Raw genomic sequence first — 27,767 nt, 5'->3', positions numbered from 1 at the left:
ATTCAGAATGACAGCTCACATATGCCACTTCCTGCCTGAAATCGTCCTCCTTCTTAGAAACATCTTAACTTGTCTTTGGAACCCAATCTGTTTTCACATTTTCTGTGACTTTGGTGGTTAACCTCATTTCAGAAGTCAAATCTTTTTTTTGTTGAGTTAAGTGGGTACTGTTTATTCATAACATTTCAGGCTTTTACCAGCTATCACTTCTTTAATGCTCTAAATGTTATTTCTGATTTATTAGAGCATGAGTAGGAAGTAGCTAGCCAGACTACATTGTGTATGTACATCCCACCTACAAGCATCTCTATTTATTCTCAGTCTGATTCACTGTCTGGATTATTGGCTTTTTGATTAATTTTAACCTGTTTCTCTCGAAAGATTAAAAGAACTCCAATCTAATTGCCTTTCATTCTGGCAATCATTTAAACAGTACAGTATTTAAAGATCTTTATCAGTGAGCTTATATTGCGGCCAAGTCATTAAGTTATAACTTTAATTGCTGAAGTTTTATGATATTGACATAGTTGCTGCTACTCCATTTAAGTTCAACACAATTGTACCTTCAATACTAATCAACAAGCTCTAAAACCTGGGCCTCTGCAACTGGATCTTTGACTTCCTTACCGGGAGACCATAGACTATGCAGATCGGAAATATCATGTCCTTGCTGGCAATCAACCCTGGTGCACCTCAAGGATGTGTGCTTAGCTCACTGCTCTACTTTCTCTTACACACATGACTGTGTGGCTAGGTTCATCTATAAACTTGCTAACTGTTAGCAGAGTTTCATATGGTAATGAGGAGGCATACAGGAGTGAGATAGATCAGCTGGTTGAGTGGTGTCACAGCAACAACCTTGCACTCAGCAAGGTATTGATTGTAGTCTTCAGGATGGGGAAGTTGAGGGAACACACAACAGTCCTCATGGAGGGATCAGTAGTGGAAAGCGTGATCAGTTTCAAGTTCCTGGGTGTGAACATCTCTGAAGGTCTATCCTAGGTCCAACAATTACAAAGAAAGCATGACATTACCCATATTTCACTAGGAGTTTGAGGAGACTTGGCATGTCATAAAGACACTTGCAAATTTCTGTAGATGTACTATGGAGAGTATTCCAACTAGTTGTATCACTGGTATAGAAGTAAAAGCTGCAGAAGGTGGTAACCTCAGCCAGCTCTGTCATAGGGACACTTTCTAAAGGCAACACCTCAAAATGGTGGCATCCATCACACAGAACATGCTGTCTTCTCATTCCTACCATCAAGGATGTGGTAGAGGAGCCTGAACTTTTCAGGAACAGCTCCTTTCCCTCTGCCATTAGATTTATGAATGGATAATCAATCTATGAACACTACCTCACTATTTTTGCTCTCTTTTGCTATCCTTATTTATTTTTTAATATACACTTATTGTAATTTTATTTATTATTGTGTATTGCTGCTACAAAACAGCAACTTTTATGACATATACCAATGATATTAAAACTGATTCTGATCCTGAACTGTGAAAATAATAACAAATATTAAAAACATGGAGCAATGCCATGCAATATAAACAGGAAGTCTGGAGATACTCAGCAGACAGTATCAATGGAGAAGGAAAATGAATTAACATTTTCAGGTTTATAATGTTTCATCAGAGCTACTGTATATACTGCTATGTAAAATAGACTGGGAAGTTGAGATGAAGCAGAGACTGGGAGAGGACGCAGGAGCTGCTACCGGGAAATGACGTACTTCAGAAAAAAAAAAGTAGAACTTTGGACCAATTTCTAACTAATGCTATCCTTGATGAATGACATAATAAATATTAATATGTAAAAACCACTGAAATTACAGGTTGGGAAGAATTTTCACAAATACTTGAGAGAAGCCCAAATGATGATTAATGTGATTAATAACAGCAAAAGGAATATGGTGAAGAAGAAGTTGAGCTCTGGGGCAGTTCTTGACATAAGAAACAATTTCTTAGGATCTCAGTTTAGTTTTTAATGAGGAAGTATATGACAGAGTTATTTGAGATAGTGCAAGTTTTCTCATTGGATGTATTTGAGTTGTTTTCATTAACTAATAAATATAAAGTAGCATTTTTTTATTACTACAGTTGAAGAAATGCCATCTAAATTTGGAGGTGGGTATAAAAGTGGTTTGCGTTGGGTTATGTTATTACACATGGTGACCTTTGTCATTGATTTAGAGCTTCATTTAAAGTGATTTTCATTTGCAAATAATACTTTTAGTTGTAAGGTTTTGTACATGCGGGAGAAGGATATGGTCTTGAGACAATTCTTTGAAATGAATTATAATGTAGATAAATTTGCAGGTATTTTTGAAAATCAATTAAGTTATCTCTCTTGCCCTCCTAGTTCTGCTCATGAATGTTCAGCTTGCATCAATAGTAGCTAATAATATATTAGGCGAATATATTATCTAAGGTGCTGGGGAGTAGGTACAGAGGAGATGTCAGGGGTAAATTTTTTACTCAGAGTGGTGAGTGTGTGGAATAGGCTGCCAGCAACGGTGGTAGAGCTGGATACGATAGGGTCTCTTAAGAGGCTTTTAGATAGGTACATGGAGCTTAGTAAAATAGAGGGCTTTAGCTAAGCCTAGTAATTTCTAAGGTAGGGACATGTTTGGCACAACTTTGTGGGTTGAAGGGTCTGTATTGTGCTGTAGATTTTCCATGTTTCTATGAGAATCTTTGGAGTGTTTTCATTCTTTTGCCATCTTCTGTTTTGGTGTCATTCTCTCAATGGTTAATTCTTGCTCTTACACTGCAAAACTCTTTTTGGACATTCATCCATTTTCACAATCATACCCCTGAAAGATGTATTCCTGTTTCTTCAGTGTTATTTGTTGTTGGGTTCAGATTTCAATGATTAAAAACTTACAGCTACATTGCAAATCTAGTTTAGTAAAATATCACAAGGTTCTTATGTCACAGAATTTGACACTGTGTCATAAAAAGAAATCAATTTACAGCCAAAGACTTAGCTTGCTGTCATGCAAGCCTAGGTTATTTTGCCATTTTAATCTAGATTCCTTTGTTAGCTGGTGCTTGAAAATATTACAATATGTCCCCCTGACCTGTTTCAGATTGCTAGATTTATTTGTCAGTATGTCCAAGGTATGCAACAGTAGCTCTGACATGCAGTTTTCCATCAGTCATCTAGTCCCTGTGGTACTTTGCCTACATATCAAAACACTCCCCATCAACTAGAACTCCTGAATATCTGGGTTGCTTTTGAGCCTGGTGACATTGTGTCCAAAACTGGGACATCCAGGACCAGAGACACTCATGACCATCTGCCAGTATTTCAAGGGAATGGCTTCTTCTACTTTGGTTGCAGCTAATTTCACAGAAGGAGCAAAATCAGCAAAAGCAGGTAACAACAGAGGTCTGTTAGTCCTTAGCCTGGTTAGGTTAGGTGAATAACCACACAAAGTCTAATTAATTCAAGTCACTCACAACGTTAATGCATAGAACCAAGTGCAATTGTCCACCTAATTTGTTCCTCATCCTAACTCACTTGCACCGAAATTGTGGATCATCAGGTAGTCAACCAACTACTTCTTCTCCTCGCTGTAGGTACAGTGATCTTCCTTGTGACAGTTGTTTTCCCAGGAGCTTTTCCTAGTGAGTTTCCCAAGTCCTCTCTCTACCTCCAAAAGCCTTCATTATTATTATTATTATCATCATCATAAGTATACATTTTCCTTTTCAGTTCTGCATCACTCTTCTTTGATTCATAGGGCCATCCTGTGTCCACCCCTTACTGACTCTGACCCAAGGGCACAGGTGGCACCTCATCACAACATGCCACTCACTGAGGATTTTTCTTCATTATTTTCTGCTGAATTAAGCCACTAATTATAGCCAGTTCAAATTGGACACAGGGCTCTGTTCATTCCAGTTCATTGGAGGCAGACTGCTTCTCTGATTGGTCTGTTTTCTTTTGCCTTATTAAAGAGCATCCCACTAATATCTCCTTATTTGGATATAATCTTTGATTTAGCAGGTTATCAATATCATCTTCCTTATGTTCATTTCTAGGTGTTTCAAGCATAAAGAGTTAATTCAGGGAATGTCAGCCTCCACTTCCACCAGCCAGTCAGAACTAAGACATGTGGTCAACTCATCAGGTAGATAGATAGATAGATAGATACTTTATTCATCCCCATGGGGAAATTCAACATCACTTGTCTTTGTTTTGTTCCAGATGTCTGTTCTGCAGATTTTTAATTTCTTCACACCAACAATGCACAAGGTTATTGGTAAATTACTTTGTGGCTTTAGTGTGGTTTGCATACAAAAAAGATATTTGGCACATTGGTTAGCTAAGCATTTGTAGAAGATCAGCAAATATTGGGAAGGCAGCATTAAAACTATGTTGCTATGTAGATTCAGGTTTCTCATTACTTGTCATCTGTCATGGGTGGTGGTTGATGCTTGGAGGCCAACATGTATTGGCAGAGAGGAACCACCTTACTGATCCATTGCTGTATGTGCACTCCAAAAATGTTAATATGGGGGAAAACTCCAAAACTGTGAATCTGCATAAACATGGAAACAATCAAATAAAAAAAGTGGGAATTACCCAAAGCATATTTCCTAGTATTTTTAACATCTGTTTTTTATTTCAGATTTTCAGCAATAAGTTTTTTTTTTGCTTTTTGATCATAGCAAAAAATGAAATATATTTGTATGTGAGATATTTTATGATTTGGTATCTGTCTGACATTGGTAAATTAGCCAAGCATCTGCTGCCCTTGATGTTTGAGATGGAGTTTTCTGGAGTGTCGAGCTTTAATGACAGCTCTGGGTAATTCATGTTTAAAGCTCCGGCCAATGGAGGAAGCAAGGGGAAGCATTCTTGAGTGTTCTTCATGCGGAGGGGAACTTACCTGGTGTCCTTGATGTGAGCTTATAATTGGAGTAATCCTTCAGTGCAACTTAAGTAACTCGCGTCTGTGATCACAATAATTACCTGGAAAAAGAATTCAGCAGTTCTGGGAGTACTGGGGGGTGGAGGGAGGGGGGGAAGAAACAGCTGTTTTTTTTTTCATCTCTGCTTCCTTTTCCTCCGCTGCTGCCTGATATACTGAGTGTTTCCAGCATCTTCTGTTTTATTTCAGATTTCCACATCTGCATGTTTGTTTTTAACATTCAAGGGACTATTTGGCTCAGGTCTGTGCTTGGTCATTGCTTTTAGGGTGCTCTTGCTGGGGGGTGGTGGTGAGGGGAATGGTTATGTTGCTCAACATAAAGCAAATATATTAAGGGTTACGAGTGATGTATATGCTCATTTGCTAGGGTCTGGTATTGATCCAATGACACATTCCACTTCAAGTTCAAACGTTGGGGAAGTTTTACTGAACTTGGGGACAGATTACCTCTCCTTGTATTCTAGGTAGCGGAGCAAAAAAATCTGAGGGTTGCAAGATGTTCCAGATATTCACTCTGGAGAGAACTGCACAGTGGCCACTGTTGATTAGGCAGCTCAGTCACACTTTGAAGTCCTTGATAATTATTTCAACTCGGTTCTTTGTGATTCTGTGCAATTGTTTTAATGTGTATTTCATGATCTCCTGCTACCTGGGAATGTCCCCTATGGGCCTTTAGACCATCTGGTGCAGAGGCTGAAATAAGACAGGCTGTATTAATATGACTGGATCCTGCTTCCTGCTTGGATATTGTGGGAATGATCATTAGTCTTACAAACTGCACATTCAGTGCGTCCAGTTGGCATTCTTGCTGATGGAAGGCTATGTTGATGTGTGGAGACCAAAGCACCATATGGATGAGGTTTATTATTCCATGAAGTTTTGGAAAACCTCACAGTATGAGCAATTCATTGTGCACTTCTTGCCTGCTGATTTCCTTGAGTAGAGTGCATCTCACAGAGGGGAGAGTACTACAAGTTGACATACATGAGATGGATCAGGCATCAAGGTTTTAATTGAACCAGAGGCTAAGAATTAAGGGGAAAGAATGATCAACATATCTATTGGGAGTGGTTCAAGTCCCAGTGCCTACCTGGGGCTCAGCTACTGAAGGTGCTAGATTTCTATCATTGCCAGATTGGAGAAGCTCAGCATTTGATAGGTGTGTCATGAGATGCCTTTGTGAATTTACTCCTGGCCATTCCCTTTCTTTCTATGCTTTTTCTCTTGCTTCTGGTTGTGCAGAAGAGCCAGCACAACCATGACTGATGTATTCATGCTCACAGGCACAAAGAGGCCTCACTTTAATAATGTTCTTAAATCTCTAAAGGTAATGCAGCCTCAGTCTTCACCTGGATGAGGTCAACAAGCTCCCATCTAGTTGCCTCTGCAACCACCCTGCAAAAAAAAATGATGGCCCTTTAAAGTAGTACAGTTTCAGCAAACTTCTTGCTGTTGAGACCGTATACAAGGCCATAAGATGTAGGAGCAGAAACAGGCCAGTTGGCCCATCATGGCTGATCCAATTTTCCTCTCAGCCCTAGTCTCCTATCTTCTCCCTGTGTCCCTTCATGCCCTGACCAATCAAGAATCTATCAACCTCTACCTTAAATATATACAAAGACCTGATCTCCACAGCTACCTGTGGCAAAGAATCCCACAGATTCACCACCCTCTAGCTAAAGAAATTCCTCCTCATCTCCATCCTAAAAGGATGCCTCTCTGTTCTGAGGCTGTCTCCTCTGGTCTTAGACTCCCCTGACATAGGAAACATCCTCTCCACATTCACTCTATCAAGGCCTTTAATCACTTGATAGGTTTCAATGAGGTCACCTCTCATTCTTCTGAATTCTGGTATATATAGGCCAGAACCATCAAATACTCTTCATATGACAAGCCATTCAATCCTGAAATAATTTTCATGAACCTTCTTCGAACCCTCTCCAGTTTCAGCATGATATTTAAGATAAGGGGCCCAAAATTGCTCACAATACTCCAAATGAGGCCTCACCAGTGTTTTATAAAGTCTCAACATGTATCCTTGCTTTTGAATTTTAGTCCTCTCGAAATGAATGCTAGCATTGCATTTATCTTCCTCACCAGACACTAAACCTGCGATTTAACCTTTAGGGAATCCTGCACAACAACTTCCAAGATCTTTGTGCACCCCAGTTTTCTGTATTTTCTCTCCACTTAGAAAATAAACATAGAAACATAGAAAACCTACAGCACAATACAAGGCCCTTCAGCCCAAAAAGTTGTGCCAAACATGTCCCTACCTTAGAAATTACTAAGCTTACCTATAGACCTCTATTTTACTAAGCCCCATGTAGCTATCTAAAAGCCTCTTAAAAGACCCTATCGTATCCGGCTCCACCATCATTGTCGGCAGCCCATTCCACACACTCACCACTCTCTGCATAAAAAACCTATCCCTGACATCTCCTCTGTACCTACTCCCCAGCACCTTAAACCTGTGTCTTCTTGTTGCAACCATTTCAGCCCTGGGAAAAAGCCTCTGACTACCCACATGATCAATGCTTCTCGTCATCTTATACACCCCTATCAGGTCACCTCTCATCCTTCTTCGCTTCAAGGAGAAAAGGTTGAGTTCACTTAACCTATTCTCATAAGGCACACTCCCCAATCCAGGCAACATTCTTGTAAATCTCCTCTGTAGGCTTTCTATGGCTTCCACACCTTTCCTGTAGTGAGGCGACCAGAACTGAGCACGGTATTCCAAGTGGAGTCTGTCAGGGGTCCTATGTAGCTGCAACATTACCTCTCGGGTCCTAAATTCAATTCCAATTGATGAAGGCCAATACACAATATGCCTTCTTAATCACAGAGTCAACCTGCACAGCTGCTTTGAGCATCCTATGGACGCGGACCCCAAGATCTCTCTGATCCTCCACACTGCTAAGAGTCTTACTGTTAGTTCTGTATTCTGCCATCATATTTGACCTACCAAAATAAACCACTTCACACTTATCTGGGTTGAACTCCATCTGCCACTTCTCAGCCCAGTTTTGCATCCTATCAGTGTCCCGCTGTAACCTCTGACAGCCTTCCACACTATCCACAACACCTCCAACCTTAGTGTCATCAGCAAACTTACTAACCCATCCCTCCACTTCCTCATCCAGGTCATTTATAAAAATCACAAAAGTAAGGGTCCCAGAACAGATCCCTGAGCCACTCCACTGGTGATCGACCTCCATGCAGAATATGACCCGTCTACAACCACTCTTTGCCTTCTGTGGGCAAGCCAGTTCTGGGACCACAAAGCAATGTCCCCTTGGATCCTGTGTCTCCTTATTTTCTCAAGAAGCCTTGCATGGGGTACCTTATCAAATGCCTTGCTGAAATCCATATACACTACATCTACTACTCTTCCTTCATCAATGTGTTTAATCACATCCTCAAAAAATTAAATCAGGCTCGTAAAGCATGGCTTGCCCTTTACAAAGCCATGCTGACTACTCCTAATCATATTATACCTCTCCAAATGTTCATAAATCCTGCCTCTCAGGATCTTCTCCATCAACTTACCAACCACTGAGGTAAGACTGACTGGCCTATAATTTCCTGGGCTATCTCTACTCCCTTTCTTAAATAAAAGAACAACATCTACAACCCTCCAATCCTCCGGAACCTCTCCCGTCCCCATTGATGATGCAAAGATCATCGCCAGAGGCTCAGCAATCTCTTCCCTCGCCTTCCACAGTAGTCTGGGGTGCATTTTGTCTTGTCCCGGTGACTTATCCAACTTGATGCTTTCCAAAAGCTCAGCACATCCTCTTTCTTAATATCTACATGCTCAAGCTTTTCAGTCTGCTTCAGGTCATCACTACAATCACTAAGATCCTTTTCCATTGTGAATACTGAAGCAAAGTATTCATTAAGTACCTCTGCTATTTCCTTCAGTTCCATACACACCTTCCCACTATCACACTTGATAGGTCCTTTTCTTTCAACCCTTTCTTTCTTCTACCAAAGTGCATGACCATACACTTCCTAACACATTATATTTCATCTGCCATTTCTTTGTCCATTCTCCTAATCTGTCGAAATCCTTCTGTAATCTATCTACTTCCTCAAAACTACCTGCCCCTCCACATATCTTCATATTGTCTGAAAAACTTTGCACAAAGCCTTTAATTCCATCATCCAAGTCATTAACATATACTGTAAAAAATGGTCCCAACACAGACCCTTGTGGAACATCACTAGTCACTGACAGCCAACCAGAAAAGCTTCCCTTTATTCCCACTCTTTATCTCCTGCCAGTCAGCTGCTGCTTAATGCATGCTAGATTTTTTCCTGTAATACCATGGGCTTGTAGCTTGTTAACCATTTTCGTGGGTGTTACCTTGTCAATGATCTTCTGAAAATCCAAGTACATGACATCAACTAATTCTCCTTTGTCTATCCTGCTTGTTATTTCTTCAAAGAATTCCAACGGATTTCTCAGGCAAGACTTTCCTTTAGGGAAACCATGCTGACTATGGCCCATTTATCATGTGCCTCCAAGTACCCTGAGATCTCCTCCTTGTAATAGACTCTAACATCTTACCACTCACTGAGGTCAGACTAACTGGCCTATAGTTTCCTTTCTTCTGCTTCTCTCCCTTCTTGAAGAGTGGAGTGACAATGGTAATTTTCCAGTCTTCTGGAAACATTCCAGAATCTAGTGATTCTTGAAGGATCATTACCAAGGCCTCCATGATGTTTTCAACAACCTCTTTCAGAACCCTAGGGTGTAGACTATCTGGTCCAGGTGACTTGTCTACCTTCAGACCTTTTCAGTTTTCCAAAATTCTTCTCTCTCTTAATGGTAACTTCACACATTTCATGACCTCTGACACCTAGAACTTCTACCATACTGTTGGTATCTTCCACAGTGAAGACCAATGCCATATACTTATTCAGTTCATCTGTCATTTCTGTGTCCCCCATTACTGCCTCTCCAGCATTGTTTTCCAGGAATCCGATATCCACTCTCGCCTCTCTTCTACGCTTAATGTATCTGAAGAAACTTTTGGTATCCTCTTTAATACTATTGGCTAGCTTACTTTTGAATTCCATCTTTACCTTCTGAATGACTGTTTTAGTTGGTTTCTGTTGGTTTTTAAAAGCTTCTCAATCTTCTAAGTTCCCACTAATTTTTGCTCTATTATATGCCCTCACTTTGGCTTTTATGTTGGCTTTGGTTGTGTCATCTTTCCTTTAGAATCCTTCTTCCTCTTTAGGATGTATATATCCTGTGCTTTCCAAATTGCTTCCAGAAATTTCAGCCATTGTTGCTCTGAGGTCATCCCTGCTGGTGTTCTTTTCCAATCAATTCTGGCCAACTCCTCTCTCGTGCATCTGTATTCCACATTGTTTCGTAATTGTATTTATATGAATTATTTTCACTGTGGAGGCATCAGTTATGCATTCCGTGGGAATGTACATCACCCTAGTAAGACTTTAATGCATGAAGTATGTGAATTGCATAACCAAATGTATTATGCATTATTAGATGCCGGTCACATTTGGCCATCAATTTTAACCTGCAAGTCAATCCTCATACACTTTCTAAATATCTGCCATGCATTTGAATTTCTCAGCCAAGTGTACAAGCTAGTACATAATGCTGATTATTCTTATTCAAGCATGTATCTAACTCCCTTTGGATCTCTTTTTCACCTTTCTTTCAGGCACTGAATTCCAGATCATAACAGTTGGCTGCAATGGAATATTCTCTTTATCTCTCCTCAGTTCTTTTACCCAATTATCTTAAATTTCAATCTTCTGGTCATCACCTCATCTGACAGTCTTTCACTTAGTATTCCATCAAAAATCAATCATGACTTTGAAGGACACTTGGGTTGCTTTGAGGTGTTTGAATGTTCAATTATGTTTGCAGTTTTATAGAGGTGAAATTGTTGCAAATATTATTTCATATCAAGCTTCTCCATCACTGGCATGATCTCTTTAGATCACCAGTGAACTCTCCTGAGTACTATCTCATTTTTCCTGTAGTTTAGTGTTCAGAACTGCACCCAGTTAGTTAGTGTTTTATTTAGTTCTGACATTACCTTCCAATCCTTGTGTTTTGTGCCCCAGCCAATAAGAAAAGTATACTTGTGCCTTCTTTACCACATTATTCACCTGTCCTCTTCCCTCTCTACTTTCCTAAGCCTCTCCACCCATTGCATTTTCACCTTCCTGTAACTTATTATGTATTCTCTTGTTTTCTTTCTTGTTTCAATCTAACTCATTGATACCCCATATGAAGAGCAAGGATCTTCATACTTTCACAAGTCCAAAACATTGCAAAATCCATTAAACGCAGCCTTCCCGTCACTAAACTATACAATGATAGCTCTTTTCACTCTGTTACTTAGTCAATTTTGGATTAATTTATTTCTTTTCTGAGCATTTCATGGGGCTGTATAGTATGTGGGATTACATTAGATGCTTTTAAAAATCCATCAATCCTCCTCAAAATATTGAATCAAGTTATGTGTAACAGCTTCATGCTGCTATACATTGATCAATAGTATTCATAATGGTAATTTAAACAACCCTTCAGAATTTATTCCAAAATTTTCTCTACACCAATATTAAACTAAGAGTAAATACTTCAGAGATCTGTGTCTCCCTTTCCAAATAATGATAAAAAACGTACCTTCAATAAATGTCTTGGAGATGTTTATGTTGTTTATAGAACAATATCAAAATATGAGAAATTGAAGTTGTGTTGACCATTCAACTCCTCTTTCCAACTCTACCATTCTATAAGATCATGTTGATCTTTTAGCTTAATACCACTTTCCTGCAATAGACAATAGACAGTAGGTGCAGGAGTAGGCTATTCGGCCCTTCTAGCCAGCACCGCCATTCACTGTGATCATGGCTGATCATACACAATCAGTACCCCCTTCCTGCCCTCTCCCCATATCCCTTGACCCCGCTATCTATAAGAGCTCTATCTAACTCTCTCTTGAATGCATCCAGAGACTTGGCCTCCATTGCCTTCTGGGGCAGAGCATTCCACATATCCACCACTCTCTGGGTGAAAAAGTTTTTCCACATCTCTGTTCTAAATGGCCTACCCCTTACTCTTAAACTGTGGCCTCTAGTTCTGGACTCACCCATCAGAGGGAACATGCTTCCTGCCTCCAGTGTGTCCAATCCCTTAATAATCTTATACGTTTCAATCAGATCCCCTCTCATCCTTCTAAATTCCAGTGTATACAAGCCCAGTTGCTCCAATCTTTCAACATATGACAGTCCCGCCATTCCGGGAATTAATCTTGTGAACCTACGCTGCACTCCCTCAATAGCAAGAATGTCCTTCCTCAAATTTGGAGACCAAAACTGCACACAATACTCCAGGTGGGGTCTCACCAGGGTCCTGTACAGCTGCAGAAGGACCTCTTTACTCCTATACTCAATTCCTCTTGTTATAAAAGCCAGCATGCCATTAGCTTTCTTCACTGCCTGCTGTACCTGCATGCTTGCTTTCATTGACTGATGTACAAGAACACCTAGATCTCGTTGTACTTCCCCTTTTCCTAACTTGACTCCATTTAGATAGTAATCTGCCTTCCTGTTCTTGCCACCAAAGTGGATAACCTCACATTTATCCACATTAAACTGCATCTGCCATACATTTGCCCACTCACCCAACCTGTCCAAGTCACCCTGCATTCTCATAACATCCTCCTGACACTTCACACTGCCACCCAGCTTTGTGTCATCAGCAAATTTGCTAATGTTACTTTTAATCCCTTCATCTAAATCATTAATGTATATTGTAAACAGCTGCAGTCCCAGCACCGAACCTTGCGGTACCCCACTGGTCACAGCTTGCCATTCCGAAAGGGACCCGTTAATCACTACTCTTTGTTTCCTGTCAGCCAGCCAATTTTCAATCCATGTCAGTACTCTGCCCCCAATACCATGTGCAGTAACCCTTAACCTCTTAATTCCTTTAATACCCTTAAGCTTTAGATTCTGGAATCTGGAGAAACAAACAAGAAGCTGAAGGAACTCAGCAAGTCAAGCAGCAGCTGTGCAGGGAAATGGATAGTCAACATTTTGGGTTAAAACTGTTCATCTAGACTAACTCTTCCTCTGAGTTCCTCAATTTTTTATTATTAATTCAGTTCTGAATATACTCAGGGTTTGAGACTCCACAACCTTATTTTGTAGAGTATTCAAGAGTTGTACTACTGGTGACAAAATTTCTTCACATTTCGGCCCTGCATTACTGACTCTTCAGTCTTGGACACCCAGAGAGAAGGAGCACCGTCTATGCATTCACTTATCAAGCCTCAATACACTTCAATGAAGCTACCCCTCATTTTTCTGAACTCTGAAGTATCGGTCCATTCTGGATTATTTCTCCTCATCCCAGGAATCGAACCTTTACTACATTCCTTCCATCACAAGTATATCTATATTAAAGTTGGGAGATCAGACCTGTCCATAATGTTCCAGGTGTGCTCTCATCATGAATCTATTTAATTAACCTTGTCTCTTGTAATCAAATCATCTGTAGTAAAGATAAATATACTGCTTGCTTGGAAGCTCATAAGAAAAATGATGCAAATCTGGAAATCTGAAATAAAAACAAAAGAACTGCTGGAAACACTCAACAGGTCAGGATGCATTTGTGAATAAAGAAAATATTAATATTTCAGGTCACGAGGAAATACTCAGATAGATTTAGGTTTTGAATAAAGGGTCTTTGACATGAAATGCTATCTTCCTCTCCTTGCAGACAAATGCTGAATATTTCCATGTTATCCTGATTTTTCTGTGCTTTACATACTAATTGCTTTCAATGCCTGCAAGTTAGTTTTCAGTGATATGCATGCAAGATCAGCCAGGTCCCTTGAACCACCAACATTTTTGCAAGTTATTTCAAATGTGTGTGTGATGGCTTTGAAAAGTTCTCTACAAGTATCCTGGTTCTTCAAATATTTAATGGTAATCTTGCAAGGAAGTAGAGGACAGTCAATTTGGGTCAGTGGTATTATGTTGTATTATGAACCTGGAGTGAATGACAGGTGAAAACCTTTTATGTTAATGAGGTGGGGGGGGGGGGGGGGTTCACTACAAGGTTGCACCTGTATTGAATAAACGCCAAAAAAAAAACTTCTTGAAAAAGGCATAAGTGTTTCAGGGGAAGGTCGCACATGTACTGGGGAGTTGTATGATTAATACAGAACATTTTTTAAAAAATTCACTAAGCACTGAGTTGCGTGTAAGAAAATTTCTAAGAAAATACTCAAGGGAGAATTATAGATGTAAATATGTGAGAGAGGTTGCTCAGAAACTAACTGGACCTTCTGAGGAAATCAAAGAGATTTGCCATACAGCAGAAAGAGTGGAAACCCAAATTAAAGAAATTAGTGAAGCAAATGGACTGGATGTGAGAATTGAATATAAACTCATGGAAACTACGAGGCAAGGCTAAAGATATAAAGGTGTGGAAGGAATTCAATTCCAAGGGAGGGAATTGCGGTAGATTATGTAACATGTAAAAAGAGCAATCAATTTGCAAATAAATAGTTTTTAAATAGAAAAGAGACACAAGAGTCTGTAGATACTTTAAACTGGAGAACACATTAGCTGTCCAGCCAATTGAGGAGACACAGGGATGGTGAAAGTTTTGGGTCTTAATCTGAATGACGGATGCTGCCTGACGTGATTTCAGCAGTTTGTGCAGGTATGAACAATTCATGAGGAGCTAGAAATAACAATAGTCTTGTTAGTGGAGATGCTAATGGTAGGGTTAGGCAGTAATCTGAGATACAGATTGCCAATATGTACAGATAATGAAGTGTAAATTGTTGTCCCTTATCCCTATTTTCTGAACTTCCTAGGTGGGTTTAAACGCCAAGAATCACAGAAGTTTATCCTGACAGATGAAAAGCTACAAAAAAATTCCTGTAGAACAAACATTAGAAACAATATAACAAAAGATCTTAGAAGAAATTACAAGTTTTTTTATTTTAAAGGACAAAAACCATACTTGTGACAAATAGACTAAATCAAGCACTACCCCTCTGTTACATTATTATTAGTACTTTGTTTTTAAGCTCTCTTATTCTGATCACAAGATATGTTCCTATGTTAGCGACAAAGCAAGATGGCACTCAAAGTATCAGTCTTCCGTACCTGCATACTAAATGTTCAAGCAATATATATAAAAATGGAATTAAGTAGATTCTAGACTGTTTTATTAAAAACGTGGTAAAATAAATACTGATCTGTTTGGTAACTCCCTTTATTTACTTTTTTTTAAAAAAGGAAAATCTGTTTGTGGTTGGCTTGAATGCCTGTTGTCCAATACTTGAAAATAGTTATGTTATTAAACTAATAAGTTTGAAACTTTATCAGCTCCCCTCTCCACTTTATTCCTCTTTTCCTATTTCCTACCTGCCACATTTAAGGTTTGACAAATGTGACTCTAAATATAGGTTAATGGGGTCCTGGAGCTACTTGGTTCCATTTGCTGCCTTACCTTAGTCTGAGAAAGGATAGATTTGCATTTCACCTAATTGTTTTTACTATCAGCTTATCTGACCTCTCTTTGGAGGTGGGAGTGGTGTCTGTAATGTTTCTGATATATGTCTCTGACATTATGACAAATGACCACCAATCTGCTTTACGTCAAACATTATGAAACCAGTCAAGTCTGAAACCTGGGGAAATTAGAGGCTAGCACAGGTCACGTACCTTAATGCTGACTTTCTATTTTTTTTAACGCCTGCTGCAGCAAGTCAGATCAGTCAAACTAAATTGGAAGATCTGTCGTAGAATATGGCTTTTAAACAGAACAATACAACAGAGAGCTCATTAGCTGTATTTGCACGGCAGTCCATATTCATTTTTTTTGTCTCAAGATGTTCGTGGATTGAATTTAGATGAGTTCTCCCACATGATATTTCTGGTATATACATTTACTGAAAATGTGCAGAACAATTTTGCTTATGTAATGATCTGAATGAGAATTCTTTTCATGTGTGTGCATTTAACCCAATATATCTTGGCATTTTAGCCTGAATTATCTGGCATCTCATAAAAGTCCTAGTTAAAGGGGATCAGGGTGGGGTGAATGAGGGCTGCTGCAGCACATTGAAGGAAAGGACGAATTTGTACTGTGAGGATTGGGATATTGAGGTAACAAGGGTAGAGTGTTATGATCAGCTGTTCAGAGGAGACAATACAACTTGGTTAGGTTATGTGGTAAGTGCTTAGTTTAGGGACTGTTCATGGATCCACGTTCCATGGGTTTGGGCCAGGTCAGGCAGATTTAATGTAAATTGGACAGAAGATGGCTTCAGGTGACTAGCAAAGACCCGTTTCTGTATAACTCTGTGAATGAGTGAGGCTGAATGACATTTGAAGATGCTGCAGGTCTCTAGAAAATACAAAATGTTCCTGTTGACCGTCACCAGTGTTTATAGATGTATGAGTTATTGGCCTGAATCCATCATGTTGAGAATTGTCTTGTATTAGTAAAGGATGCCTTGATGGTCAACAAGACCTCAATGATCCTGAATTTCTAGCCACCTGGTTGCTATATGCCCATCCAAGAAGTCAGTTTAGATCTTATGCATGCCTTCCCACAGCAAGTTCTTTGTTGAAGCCTGCTTTGGTCTTGTTGGTGAGGACCTTCACAGCAGGGGTCTTCTGAACATAGGTGAAATCCTGTCCAGAGCAACTCCAGCTGACAGAAAGCCGATCCATCTTTGACCACTGGCCAGAACTGCTGCCTAAGAAACTGTTTTTAAATGCAATTCAAACCAAAATGTGCAGATGTTAGAAATCTGAAACATAATCAGAAAATGATGGGAAAAACTCAGTGGTCAGGCACCATCATTTTTGAGAGGGGGGGGGATCTTTGACATGAAATATCAACCCTGTTTCCCTTTCCACAGATGCTGCTTGACTTGCTGAGTGTGTCCATTATTCCTTTGTCCTTGTCAAGAACTTTTGGACGTTTAATATCTTGGAATTTGCCAATTTTCTGACACTTAGACTAAGAAATGCCAAAGGTTGCATATAGACATCCAAGCATTCAGAAAAAATCTTTGCCACTTTCTAAGCAGCATCATGTTCCTTTCTACCACTGTGTTCCTGTATTTGGGTGAAGCTTTGATCTTGCCGTTCCGGAATACAAATCTGCCAAGTACATTATCGTAGCGGTAATGGCTGTGTGAATTATTTGTGGGGAAAAAAACACTCAGTTTAGAGCCAACAGAAAGAATATATGAATGCATTAATTAAACATCTTTAATGTTTGGGATCCCTCAGTTAACTATCGTCAATTCTTTACTTTTATCATGTAGCCTTCCTGGAGAAAACAATAGATAATTTGAAAGTGCAATAAATCTCAATGTAATAAGCAAATAGACAAACAATTGTAGTGGAATGGAATAAGCAATAAATGTTAATGAGTTCACTGGCAGAACTAATCTGTGAATAACGTCAGGGGACCTGTTATTTCCATCAGAGCAACTTCTAAGTGATTTGATTTGACAATGTATCACTTCCTCAGTACCATTACAGAAGCACCTCACTGGCTAAAAAGTACATTGGAACCTGGTGGGATTGTGGATGATGTTATGTTATATACGCTTTTTCTTTCTTTGGTGTTGAAGTGTTAACATAATGTGTGCTTAGACGAAAAAGAAGAATTTGAACTTCTTAACTTCTGACTCAGATGAGAATGATACTACCAAATAAAGATGTCTTTTGTAATACAGCTCTTTGTAGTACTGGTAGTAAAATAATGTGGACAGGTCTCCATGTAAAGACCCACGACTGGTCCAAAGGCAAAGCTTTAGTGAAATCTACCAACCTAATATTCATCATTTGAGTCAATCTGACATTCAAGGTTGACTCGAAGTTAATAAGGAGGCAATGTTGGCAACTGGTTATCATTTGGCCAGTGCTGCAGGCTTGAGGAGACCGCAGAATGGAGAGGAAAGAGTATATAAACATTACAGCTGAAGGAAAAATGAATGCACAATCCTTCAGGAGCTTTGCAGTCATTATAGTGGTCTTATATAAACATGTCATTTCATCACATGCTATAAAGATGATGATAACATGTTTTTTTTTACTTGAGCCCAGTCCTGCTACTCAAGCTAAAAATATTTAGATGTTATCATCATTTAAAAAAGGGTTGTTTCATTTGCTTTTTAATTTCATCTTAATACTCTGCTCAGTTTGATGTCTAAAGACAAACCACAGTTAATTTGGTCATAGTGTTACGTACCCCGTAACTGGGTCACTTACCAGCAAAGATCGAGAGGTCCGTTGACGTCTGATGGTACTATTTAAAAAAATTTTTTATTTATAAAGGGGCACAAAAGTAAGGTTAATACAAACATTCAGATAATATACGTCATCAATACTCAATCTAAAGCGCGGGTATAGTAATAATCATCAATAAGAAGTAGCTCTATCATTTTGACTAGGGGTAAAAATATTGTCCGATGGAAATATAAAAGTCTCTCAAGTTCATGCAGGCTTTAGCCTTTTGGGGACCGCTGGGTTTCACTTGTTGGAGAGAGAGAGGTTTTGTGAGAAAAGAAACTTGCCCAGTCTTTTAGGACGCAAAACCATTGAATCGGGAATGTTGGTTCCCCGTTGTTAGTTCGAAGTCCTTTTCGGGGTTATCAGCCACCCGCTCCCCAGGCCAGGGGAAATGGAACGCACGTGGCTTCTGAATAGCTTCCCGTTATCACGGGAGCGATGAGCGATGGTGTGTCGCTAGGGGACTGCCCCCTGCAGCCCCTCTTTTATCTTGACTTGCAGGGTAGTAGATGTCAATCAGGGTGGGGTGATGCAATCTCCAGCCCACATTGCCCGAGGGTGTGCACGTAGCCCAGTCCCCAATCCACAAAGGTGTCTCCAAGAAACAATGGCCAATGTCGCGTTATTTTGCATCTCCGGGGGGAACGAGGCATCCAGCACGTCGCTCTCCCATTTCCTGGGTCTACTGACCCCCCCCCTCCACTAGGGCTCTTGTGATTCTCACAAAGGAGGGGGCTGCGGTCATAACAATAGCAATTCAGAAATCTATACAGTTATTAATAAAAGTGCACAATATAACTCAACTTAAAATATTCTGCCACTGGAAAAGTGGAGGCATGAGCTTTGCAACAATCCCTTTTGTCAAAAGGCTTCAGGCTGAGTTGTGGTTTATTTCCTCATTCACTTTCTGTGAGCTTGGATGCAAATATCCCACAGGCAGAAAGAAAAACAATTCTGCATACAAGGAACCAACTGTATCACAAAATCTAATTGTTTGATTTTGGAATTCAGAAGTAATTTCAAGCATTGTACTATCAACAGATTAACATGATGAAAATTCTTGCAAGCTTTTCCCACCCCATACCTCCCACCTGTAAGCAACCTAGCCATAACTAAATGGATTACAGTCACACAGAAATTACTTGCAATAAATCAAATCACATTGAATTAATTCTAGAAATCTGGCATGTGGCTGAGAAATACCCTTTGAGCACAAAAAGTTATAATATGGATGAATTCCTATGAGGAAAGACGTGCATATTCAGTCAACAGTAAGTATCCACACCTACAAAATAAGGAAGATGAATAGAAGATCATACGGAACAAAAAGGTTAAGGAGAGGGATTAATTGAGTTGTATTGATTTCTTTCTTGTGGACTGGATGGCAACTTGGTTCTTTATTCTGGAGCAGCAGGTTTAAAAATGAGAAATGATCAATGAGTGTAATGAATTTCATGCTGAATGAAAGCCCTCAGGGAGCAAAGGATTTGTCTGTAAGGTACACTGGAATCGATATATCTCAAGATCACATACGTAATGTGTAACTTTGGGAAAAAGAGCTAATACCAAACAAGGAAATGGAACTCACTGGGGTAGCAAATATATTAAAAAAAAATCGTGCCACGGGAGACAATGCAATAATTATACGTAATTGCAGCCTGCTTGAAAATGAGATTGGAATTCACTCAGCAGATGTCATTTGGTACAGCTCAGCTGGAGTGAAGATCCACATAATGCCATGAGAATTTCAAAACTTAAAACACAGACAAGGAGCAATAACTACAGATGAAGTGGGAATATTGAAAGCAATGAATGTTATTGAATGCACATTTGCAGTTGGATCTGTGCTTGCATGCTGCTATCTCGAACTTACTTTCACATTTCCCCTTCTATGCTTTTGAAATGATGTTGTTTTCCATTACAAATGAATACTGCCAAATGCCAAACATCACTTGAAATTTCTCAGTTATAGTTGGGGTTGTATTCATTTTTGTAATATTTGTAACAACCATATTACCTAAGGTTTAAGTGGATACTTTATTGCATTTATTTACATTTAAGTTGTCTGTGAAAGCAATAAAATTAAAAGTCAAAAGTGAATTTATTTCCATATGCACGAGTGCATGTAGGTGGAAATGTAATGAAAAACTTGTGTGCGCCAACATTAAACATAGCATCAAATGCACAGCAATTAAAAGAAAAAAACATACCTCCTGTACCTAATAAAGTGACTGCTGAGTGTATGTTTGTGGCCTGTTGCTGCTGTAGCCCATCTACTTCAAGATTTAAAAAGTTGTGTATTCAGAGATGGTCTTCTGCACACCACTTCTTTAAGGTGTGATTATTTGGGTCGGTCTCTTTCTTGTCAGCTTGAACCAGTCTGTCATTCTCCTGAGCTTTCCCATTATTAAGGCGTTTTTACTCATCGAACTGCCGATGAGATTTTTTTTCTTGTTTTTCACACTATTCTCTGTAAACTCCAGAGAATGTGTCTGTCCCAGGGAATCAGCTGTTTCTGAGATTTTCAAACCACCCCATTTGACACCAACAATCACTCTATGGTCAAAGTCACTTAGATCACATTTCTTCCCCGTTCTAATGTTAGGTCTGAACAACAACTGGACCTGTTGACCATATCTGCATACTTTCATCATTGAGTTGCTGCCACATGATTAGCTGAGTAGGTAATTACATTAACGAGCAGGTGTAAAGGCATAACTAATAAAATGGCCACTGAGCGTAAATTAGCCACAACATTGTAACGAGCAGAAGTGGAACAAAAAAAGCAAAGACCACTGTAGTGTAAAGTGGTCAAAGTGTTGCTATTCTGAAGTAAAGATTCAGCTTGTGAATTTAACTGAAATTATTAAATTTTCATTTAATTTTTATCCACTCTTTCCCATATTCCTCCTTTGGCTTGGCATCATCATTTGTCTGAATTATCTTCTTATGAAGTAATTTAAGACAGCATTTCTGATTTATGGCACAATTCTTTACACTAAACTTGCTATATGAGAGGTGATGGGTTGGGAAATGAAAACAGACTCTGTTCTCGAGCAATCTGTAACTACAGACAGTAAGGGTTATTGGAGGATCACCTACCTATCCGCGTGATCATTTTCATGCACTTGCATGTCATATTCATGGTATCAATGTGGTAATGTTTATGGTTGGAAATTATTGCTGTGCTTCCTATAATGCATTACACCTCCAAATTTCTGTCTTTGCTAAGGTATTCATCCGGAGTTGACTCTGGTATTCCTGTGTGAATAGCTAGAAAGTAGATAGTTTGAACAAGAAGATGAATTTGAGGTTGTATCCTCAGGATTTCTACATATTTTATGGAAACACACACCTTGTATTACAGAAGCATGACTTCGTTCTTGCCACTGAAAAGTTTCTTCTCAGTTTATCTTCATTCATACTCTGGATAAATCTTCACTTTTTCCTTTAAGTTTTGCCGTTGATTTTAAAATCTGGAACTCATTTGTCATTGTATATTTGATCAGTTTCCATGTCTCCAATTTACTTTGATTTGGTCACAATTAGAGACGATGCCTTGAGTATAGAGGATAGTGTCAGGTCTGCAGGTCATGATGTTCCTCCAAGGAAAAGAGTTATGATGTTCTCACCTCCCATTCCCTAATGGGTGAAGAACCTGTCAGCAAATATTGTCTAAATTCAAATGTGAGCTCCAAAATATCCAAGACAGGTAACTTCAATGTCTTTTGCTGGGTTTTCCATTTATAATTGATACCTGCGGATCCACGCTGAAGAATTAGTCACAATGTCTTCATCGTTACAGGACGAGTAGACCCATCTGCACGAAGAATGTGGCTAACGCTCCACATTGACAAGGCTGGGCAGTTGTGGACTAAAGGCAGTTTGTGACCCACATGCACAAAATCTGACCAGAATTGCAGAGCATGACATATATCTAGAGAAATATGGCTCTGTTAATGTCCAAGTTGAAAGAAGAAACAAAGACCGAGAGATATGTAATTGCTAAGATTCACCGCCTATCATCTTCAACCTGCCTGTGCTTTTTTTTATTGCATTGCAAGATTTGTAAGACTGCAAGAACAGGATTCACAAATGTCTGGTTTGATGCTCAAAGCCTCTAGAAATGCTAAATTGTCAAAGGCAGACATATTTCCACCTGTAAAGTTGTTGAGGCCCTCTGCTGGTCAGAGTCAACCATGGATGTCGCATCCCAGCTGCCTGCCTGATGCACAAGCGAGGGCAATACGAAATGGAGAGCAAGATGTTGCCGATGTAGTAGGCTCCCCCTCTGCACGCTGCTGTTGAATCCAAAGGAACGGCAGAGACTGCTGCAGTTTGGCACCAGTGGCGTCGCTGGAGTTGCCAGTCAGTGTTGAACTCAATGTACGACTGTCTGAGGGCTCCAGCTCTGGATTTTTCCTCTAGATTTACTTCCAAAGACTTCCCCACGAGCGGATATCGCTGCAAGGTAGCGGAGATTTCAGATCAGAGCTTTCCTTCTCCTAGATGAGCAGCCAACCACTGCTGATGAGCCTTACCTGCTTGAAGTGCCTGGTTTTAAGGCACAATAAGCCACCGTTGCCCCTTTTTCCTGTCAGTTGATGGGTTTAGTGGCTAATCCACATAAAAAGGTCAGGAGCTGGACTTGGTTGCCAGAGGCTATTTGAGATGCATGTTAGTGGGAACTTACCCCCACTACCACACCTGGCCATAACAACTTTAAAGAACCACCTGTAATGTAATCTCATTGTGAATATCTAATTCTACTGTCGCTCTCTTTCCACTTTATAGGGACTATGAAGGGGAGAAGGGGAATGTCCAGTTTTGCATTAGAGCAAAAGGGAGGTTGCAATCAGAGGGCTTGGCGGGGTTTCACCATTCATTCAAGACCTTTTTGCAATGAGATCTCCGTAGTCTGAGAAAGTAAGCCTGTCAGCCACCACCAGATGTTGAGATATGCTCATCGAGAATGACTGTTAATACATCTTGCGCAGCTCGTGACATGGAGTGGAGAGAAAAAAGGGGGTACCATAATGATAGCTGTAACATCAAGGTTACAACAGCACATCGAACATTATAGCAAGTTACTGACCCTTCGGTCCGCAATGTTGTGCCGGCCTTTTAACATACTCTAAGATCAATCTAACCCTTTCCTCCATTTTTCAACCATGTGCCTACGTAACAATTTTTTTAATGCCCCTCATGTAACTGTGTTTATCATTGAGGTCAATGAGAAACTCCAGTGAATTATTCAATGTAATACAGGCGGCTGAAAAGTGAAGCTGGGAGATGATGTGGGCAGGACATCATGAAGACCATGTAGATGGGTTGCAATGTCCTTGTGGGCCACCCGCTATTTTCAGCTGCCTGCATTATGTCGGATAATTCACTGGAGCTTCCACATTGGCATTAGACATTTATTCACACTTACTTGTGATCAGAGTATGTTAATCAGATGCCCACTGATCACCCAGCAGCTTACACTGGGTAGAAACTGTCGAGTAGGCCAGTGCAACGCATGGAGGTGGCCCAGACACACTGCAAAACAATGTTGCCATGGTGAAGGTGTCTTAATGCTCTCTTTGTAGTCTCTGGAGCAATATGGCAGCCAGAAGTTCTGCTCAAGTAGCCATGACATGAACTGATTCCATTCCAGCAAATTAATTTATGAACTAAATGCTGTGATTATATTTTTCAAGTATTTTGGCCTGCTGTACATTTTTTATAAAGGGGACCGTGTGAAAAATGGAGGGACAAAAAGGGGGATGAACTCCGATATCCAATGGGGAAAATCATGGGAGTTATGCACTTATGAGCACGCTGCAGGAGGTCGTGACCCATTTTTGAAAAACTTGGTTTTCCTGTTTTGGAAAATTTTCCACAATTTCAGTCCGGGTAGCTTGCAAAATAGATGGGAGAAAACATTGAAGGGCAGCTGGGTAGTGTCATGGTCAACACAATGTTTTACAATGCCAGCTACCTGGATTCAATTCCCGCTGAAGACTAAGGAGTTCATATGTTCTCCTTGTGACCTCATGGGTTTCCTCCGGGTGCTCTGGTTTCCTCCCGCAGTCCAAAGGTTAATTGGTCATTTAAAATTGTCCCATGATTAGGCTAGAATTAAATCGGTGGATTGCTGGGTGGTATGGTATGACTTGAAGGGCCTATGTCACAATAAATGCTTAAAAATAAATCATCCTGACTGTCTAGTCTGAAAAAGAGAAACTTAAACATATCCAATAAAAGAAGCACTGGAGATGCAAGTATAGGATGAAACATTTTCTCACATTTTTTAAAAACGCAATTATGAGGAAATCTGCAGATGCTGGAAATTCAAGCAACACACACAAAGTGCTGGTGGAACACAGCAAGCCAGGCAGCATCTATAGGGAGAAGTACAGTTCTTCTTCCTATAGATGCTGCCTGGCCCTCTGCATTCCACCAGCATTTTGTGTGTGTTGCTCTCACATTTTTTTGTTGACTGGGTTGTTGATAATATCAATAGCATGTTGGTCTTCATTAGTTGGGGTTTTGAGATCAAGAGTTGCAAATCAAAGTTGCAACTGCTCAAAATCTTGTTTACATCATACTTAAGAATATTGTGTTCAGTTCTTGTTAGCTCATTATAGGAAGGATGTGGAGCTTTAGAGAGAGGTCAGAGGAAATTCACTAATCTAGGATGCTGCCTGGATTAGAGAGCATGTTTGAAGAGGATAGCTTGAGCGAGCTAGGGATTTTCGTTTTGGAGCAAAGGAGGATAAGAGGTGACCTGACAGAGGTATACTAGATGATAAGAGGCATAGATCAAGTGGACAGCCTGAGGCCTTTCCCCCCAGGGTGAAATTGCTAATATGAGGGGGTGTGGCGACCCACTTTCTGTGCAGGCGAACCAGCTCACAAATAGCCAGTGTGCAGGGAGAGACTTTGGTAATGAACCTCTGACATCATTTCCGCCCGGAGAGGGCGGGCGCTAGGGATTAAATGCCAGTGCTGCGAAATTTGAATAAACTAGTCTCAAAATGACTTACCGACTGCGTGTCATCTCTAGCTCTGTATGTAGTACATCGCTACATTGGTGACCCTGACGGTCCAAATGAGATTTGGACCAAAGATGACCGACTCTTCATCTGTTCACGCAGTTTCGCTAAAACTGCCGACTTTCTGGACGCTGCGACCAAGCGTGTGGTTTAGCCAAGCAGAAGCCCAGTTCCAGATTTGGCAGATATCCTCTGATTCCACGCGTTACTACCACATGGTGAGCGCCCTTGACTAGGAGACGGCTGCCCAGGTTGCGGATTTCATACAGTCACCCCCGGAAGAAGGCAAATATGAAGCATTCAAAGCGCTGCTCATTGAGACCTTTGGCCTCTCACAGCGTGAGCGGGGTGCCTGCCTGCTTCACCTGGACGGTTTGGGAGACAGACTGCCATCAGCATTGATGAACGAGATGCTGGCCCTGGCTGACGGACACAAGCTCTGCCTCATGTTTGAGCAAGCATTCCTAGAGCAACTGCCCGAGGACATACATCTGCTGCTGGCCAACACAGATTTCCCCCGGAAGGTGGCGGCCTGGGCAGACATGCTGTGGAAAGCCAAGAGGGAGAGCGTGGCATCTGTCAGTCAGTTTACCAGGCCACGCACCCAACAGCGGACCAGACCAGGCCCGGCAGGGGGGTGCGCACAACACAGAGGCAGGAGTGAGGAGGCCAGTGAACAGTGGTGTTTCTACCACCAGTGGTGGGGCACAAAAAGCCCGCCGTTGTCGCCCGCCCTGCAAGGGCCAGGGGCAGGGCCAGCAGCCGCTAATGACTATGGCGGCTGGCCACAAGGACAGCCTCTTGTATGTCTGGGACAAACAGTCGGGACGCCGCTTCTTGGTCGACACTGGAGTGGAAATCAGCTTCTTGCCCCCGACGGGGTATGACACCCGCAACAGGAAGCCAGGACCCACCCTGAGGGCCGCAAACGGCAGCACGATACGGACCTATGGCACCTGCACAGTGCAGCTGCAGTTCGGCGCCAGCCGGTTCACATGGGACTTCAAACTGGTTGGTGGCCCAACCACTCCTGGGGGCGGACTTCTTGCGAGCTCACAGCCTGCTGGTCGACTTGCAAGGGAAAAGACTGGTACATGCCGAGACTTTCCGGACGTTCTCCCTGGGTGAAGCCAAGTTGCCAGCCCCACACCTGGACTCCATCATGCTGTCGGACAATGAATTCACCAGATTCCTGGTGGACTTTCCATTAATTCTGACACTGCAGTTCACGGCAGCCATGCCCAGACACTGGGTACAGCACCACATTCCGACCCAGGGACCACCCATCCACGCCCGCGCACGAAGGCTCCCCCCGGAAAAGCTCCGCCTGGCGAAGGAGGAGTTCAAGAGGATGGAGGAATTGGGGATCGTACGGAGGTCTGACAGCCCATGGTGCCCAAAACAGCCAGGGGTTGGAGACCATGCGGCGACTACCGCAGACTGAACGAGGCTACCACTCCAGACCACTACCCCGTGCCTCACATACAGGACTTTGCAGCAAACCTGCACGGGGCAAGAATATTTTCCAAAGTAGACCTCGTCCGGGGATACCATCAAATCCTGGTGCACCCTGAAGACATCCCCAAAACAGCACTCACCACCCTGTTTGGCCTGTTCGAGTTCCTCTGAATGCCATTCGGCCTGAAGAATGCCGCACAGACGTTCCAGCGGCTAATGAATGCGGTGGGACGTGATCTGGACTTTGCGTTCATCTATTTGGACGGCATCCTTATAGCCAGCAGTAGTCACCAGGAGCATCTGTCCCACCTCTGCCAGCTCTACTCCTGCCTGAGTGATTTCGGCCTCACGATCAACCCGGCCAAATGCCAGTTCGGTCTCGATACCATTGACTTCCTGGGCCACAGGATTACCAAAGATGGGGCAACACCTCTGCCCGCCAAGGTAGACACGAAACGTCACTTTGCCTGGCCCAACATGGTCAAAGGCCTGCAGGAGTTCGTTGGTATGGTGAACTTCTACCACCGTTTCCTCCCCTCAGCAGCCCGTATCATGCACCCTTTGTACGCCCTGATGTCGGGTAAAGGCAAGGACAGTACTTGGGATGAGGAAGCCGCGGCCACTTTCGTTAAGGCCAAGGAAGCCTTGGCAGATTCTGCGATGCTGGTGCACCCCAGAATGGACGTTCCGACCGCCCTCAAGGTGGACGCATCCGACACAGCAGTCGGTAGGGTGCTGGAGCAGCTCATTGAGTGCACTGGCAACCCCTGGCGTTCTTCAGCAAACACCTACAGCCACCCGAACTCAAGTACAGTGCTTTCGAATGGGAGCCGTTGGCATTTCAGGTACTTCTTAGAAGGCAGGCCGTTCACCGCGTTCACGGACCACAAACCGTTGACCTTCACGTTCACGAAGGTGTCCGATCCCTGGTCGGCTCGCCAGCAGCGATATCTGCCCTACATCTCCGAGTACACGACAAACATCCAGCATGTCT

General features: G+C 41.5%; 1 long non-coding RNA gene across 1 annotated transcript in view; it reads right to left on the bottom strand.

The window, feature by feature from the left end:
- The window catches only part of LOC140739443 (uncharacterized), a 32,106-nt gene extending 11,225 nt beyond the window's left edge, over positions 1 to 20,881 (bottom strand). The window contains exons 1-2 of the long non-coding RNA XR_012101641.1: positions 20,486 to 20,881; positions 18,255 to 18,291 (exon numbers count right to left, since the gene is read on the bottom strand). This is a non-coding gene — a long non-coding RNA (uncharacterized lncRNA). The remainder of the gene's footprint in view (positions 1 to 18,254; positions 18,292 to 20,485) is intronic.
- Positions 20,882 to 27,767: the final 6,886 nt, after the last annotated feature.

This window comes from Hemitrygon akajei, chromosome 15 (genome assembly GCF_048418815.1).
Source record: "Hemitrygon akajei chromosome 15, sHemAka1.3, whole genome shotgun sequence".
NCBI lineage: Eukaryota > Metazoa > Chordata > Chondrichthyes > Myliobatiformes > Dasyatidae > Hemitrygon > Hemitrygon akajei.
Note: the sequence above shows the minus strand (reverse complement) of the source record. Positions and strands in the feature narration are given on the sequence as shown.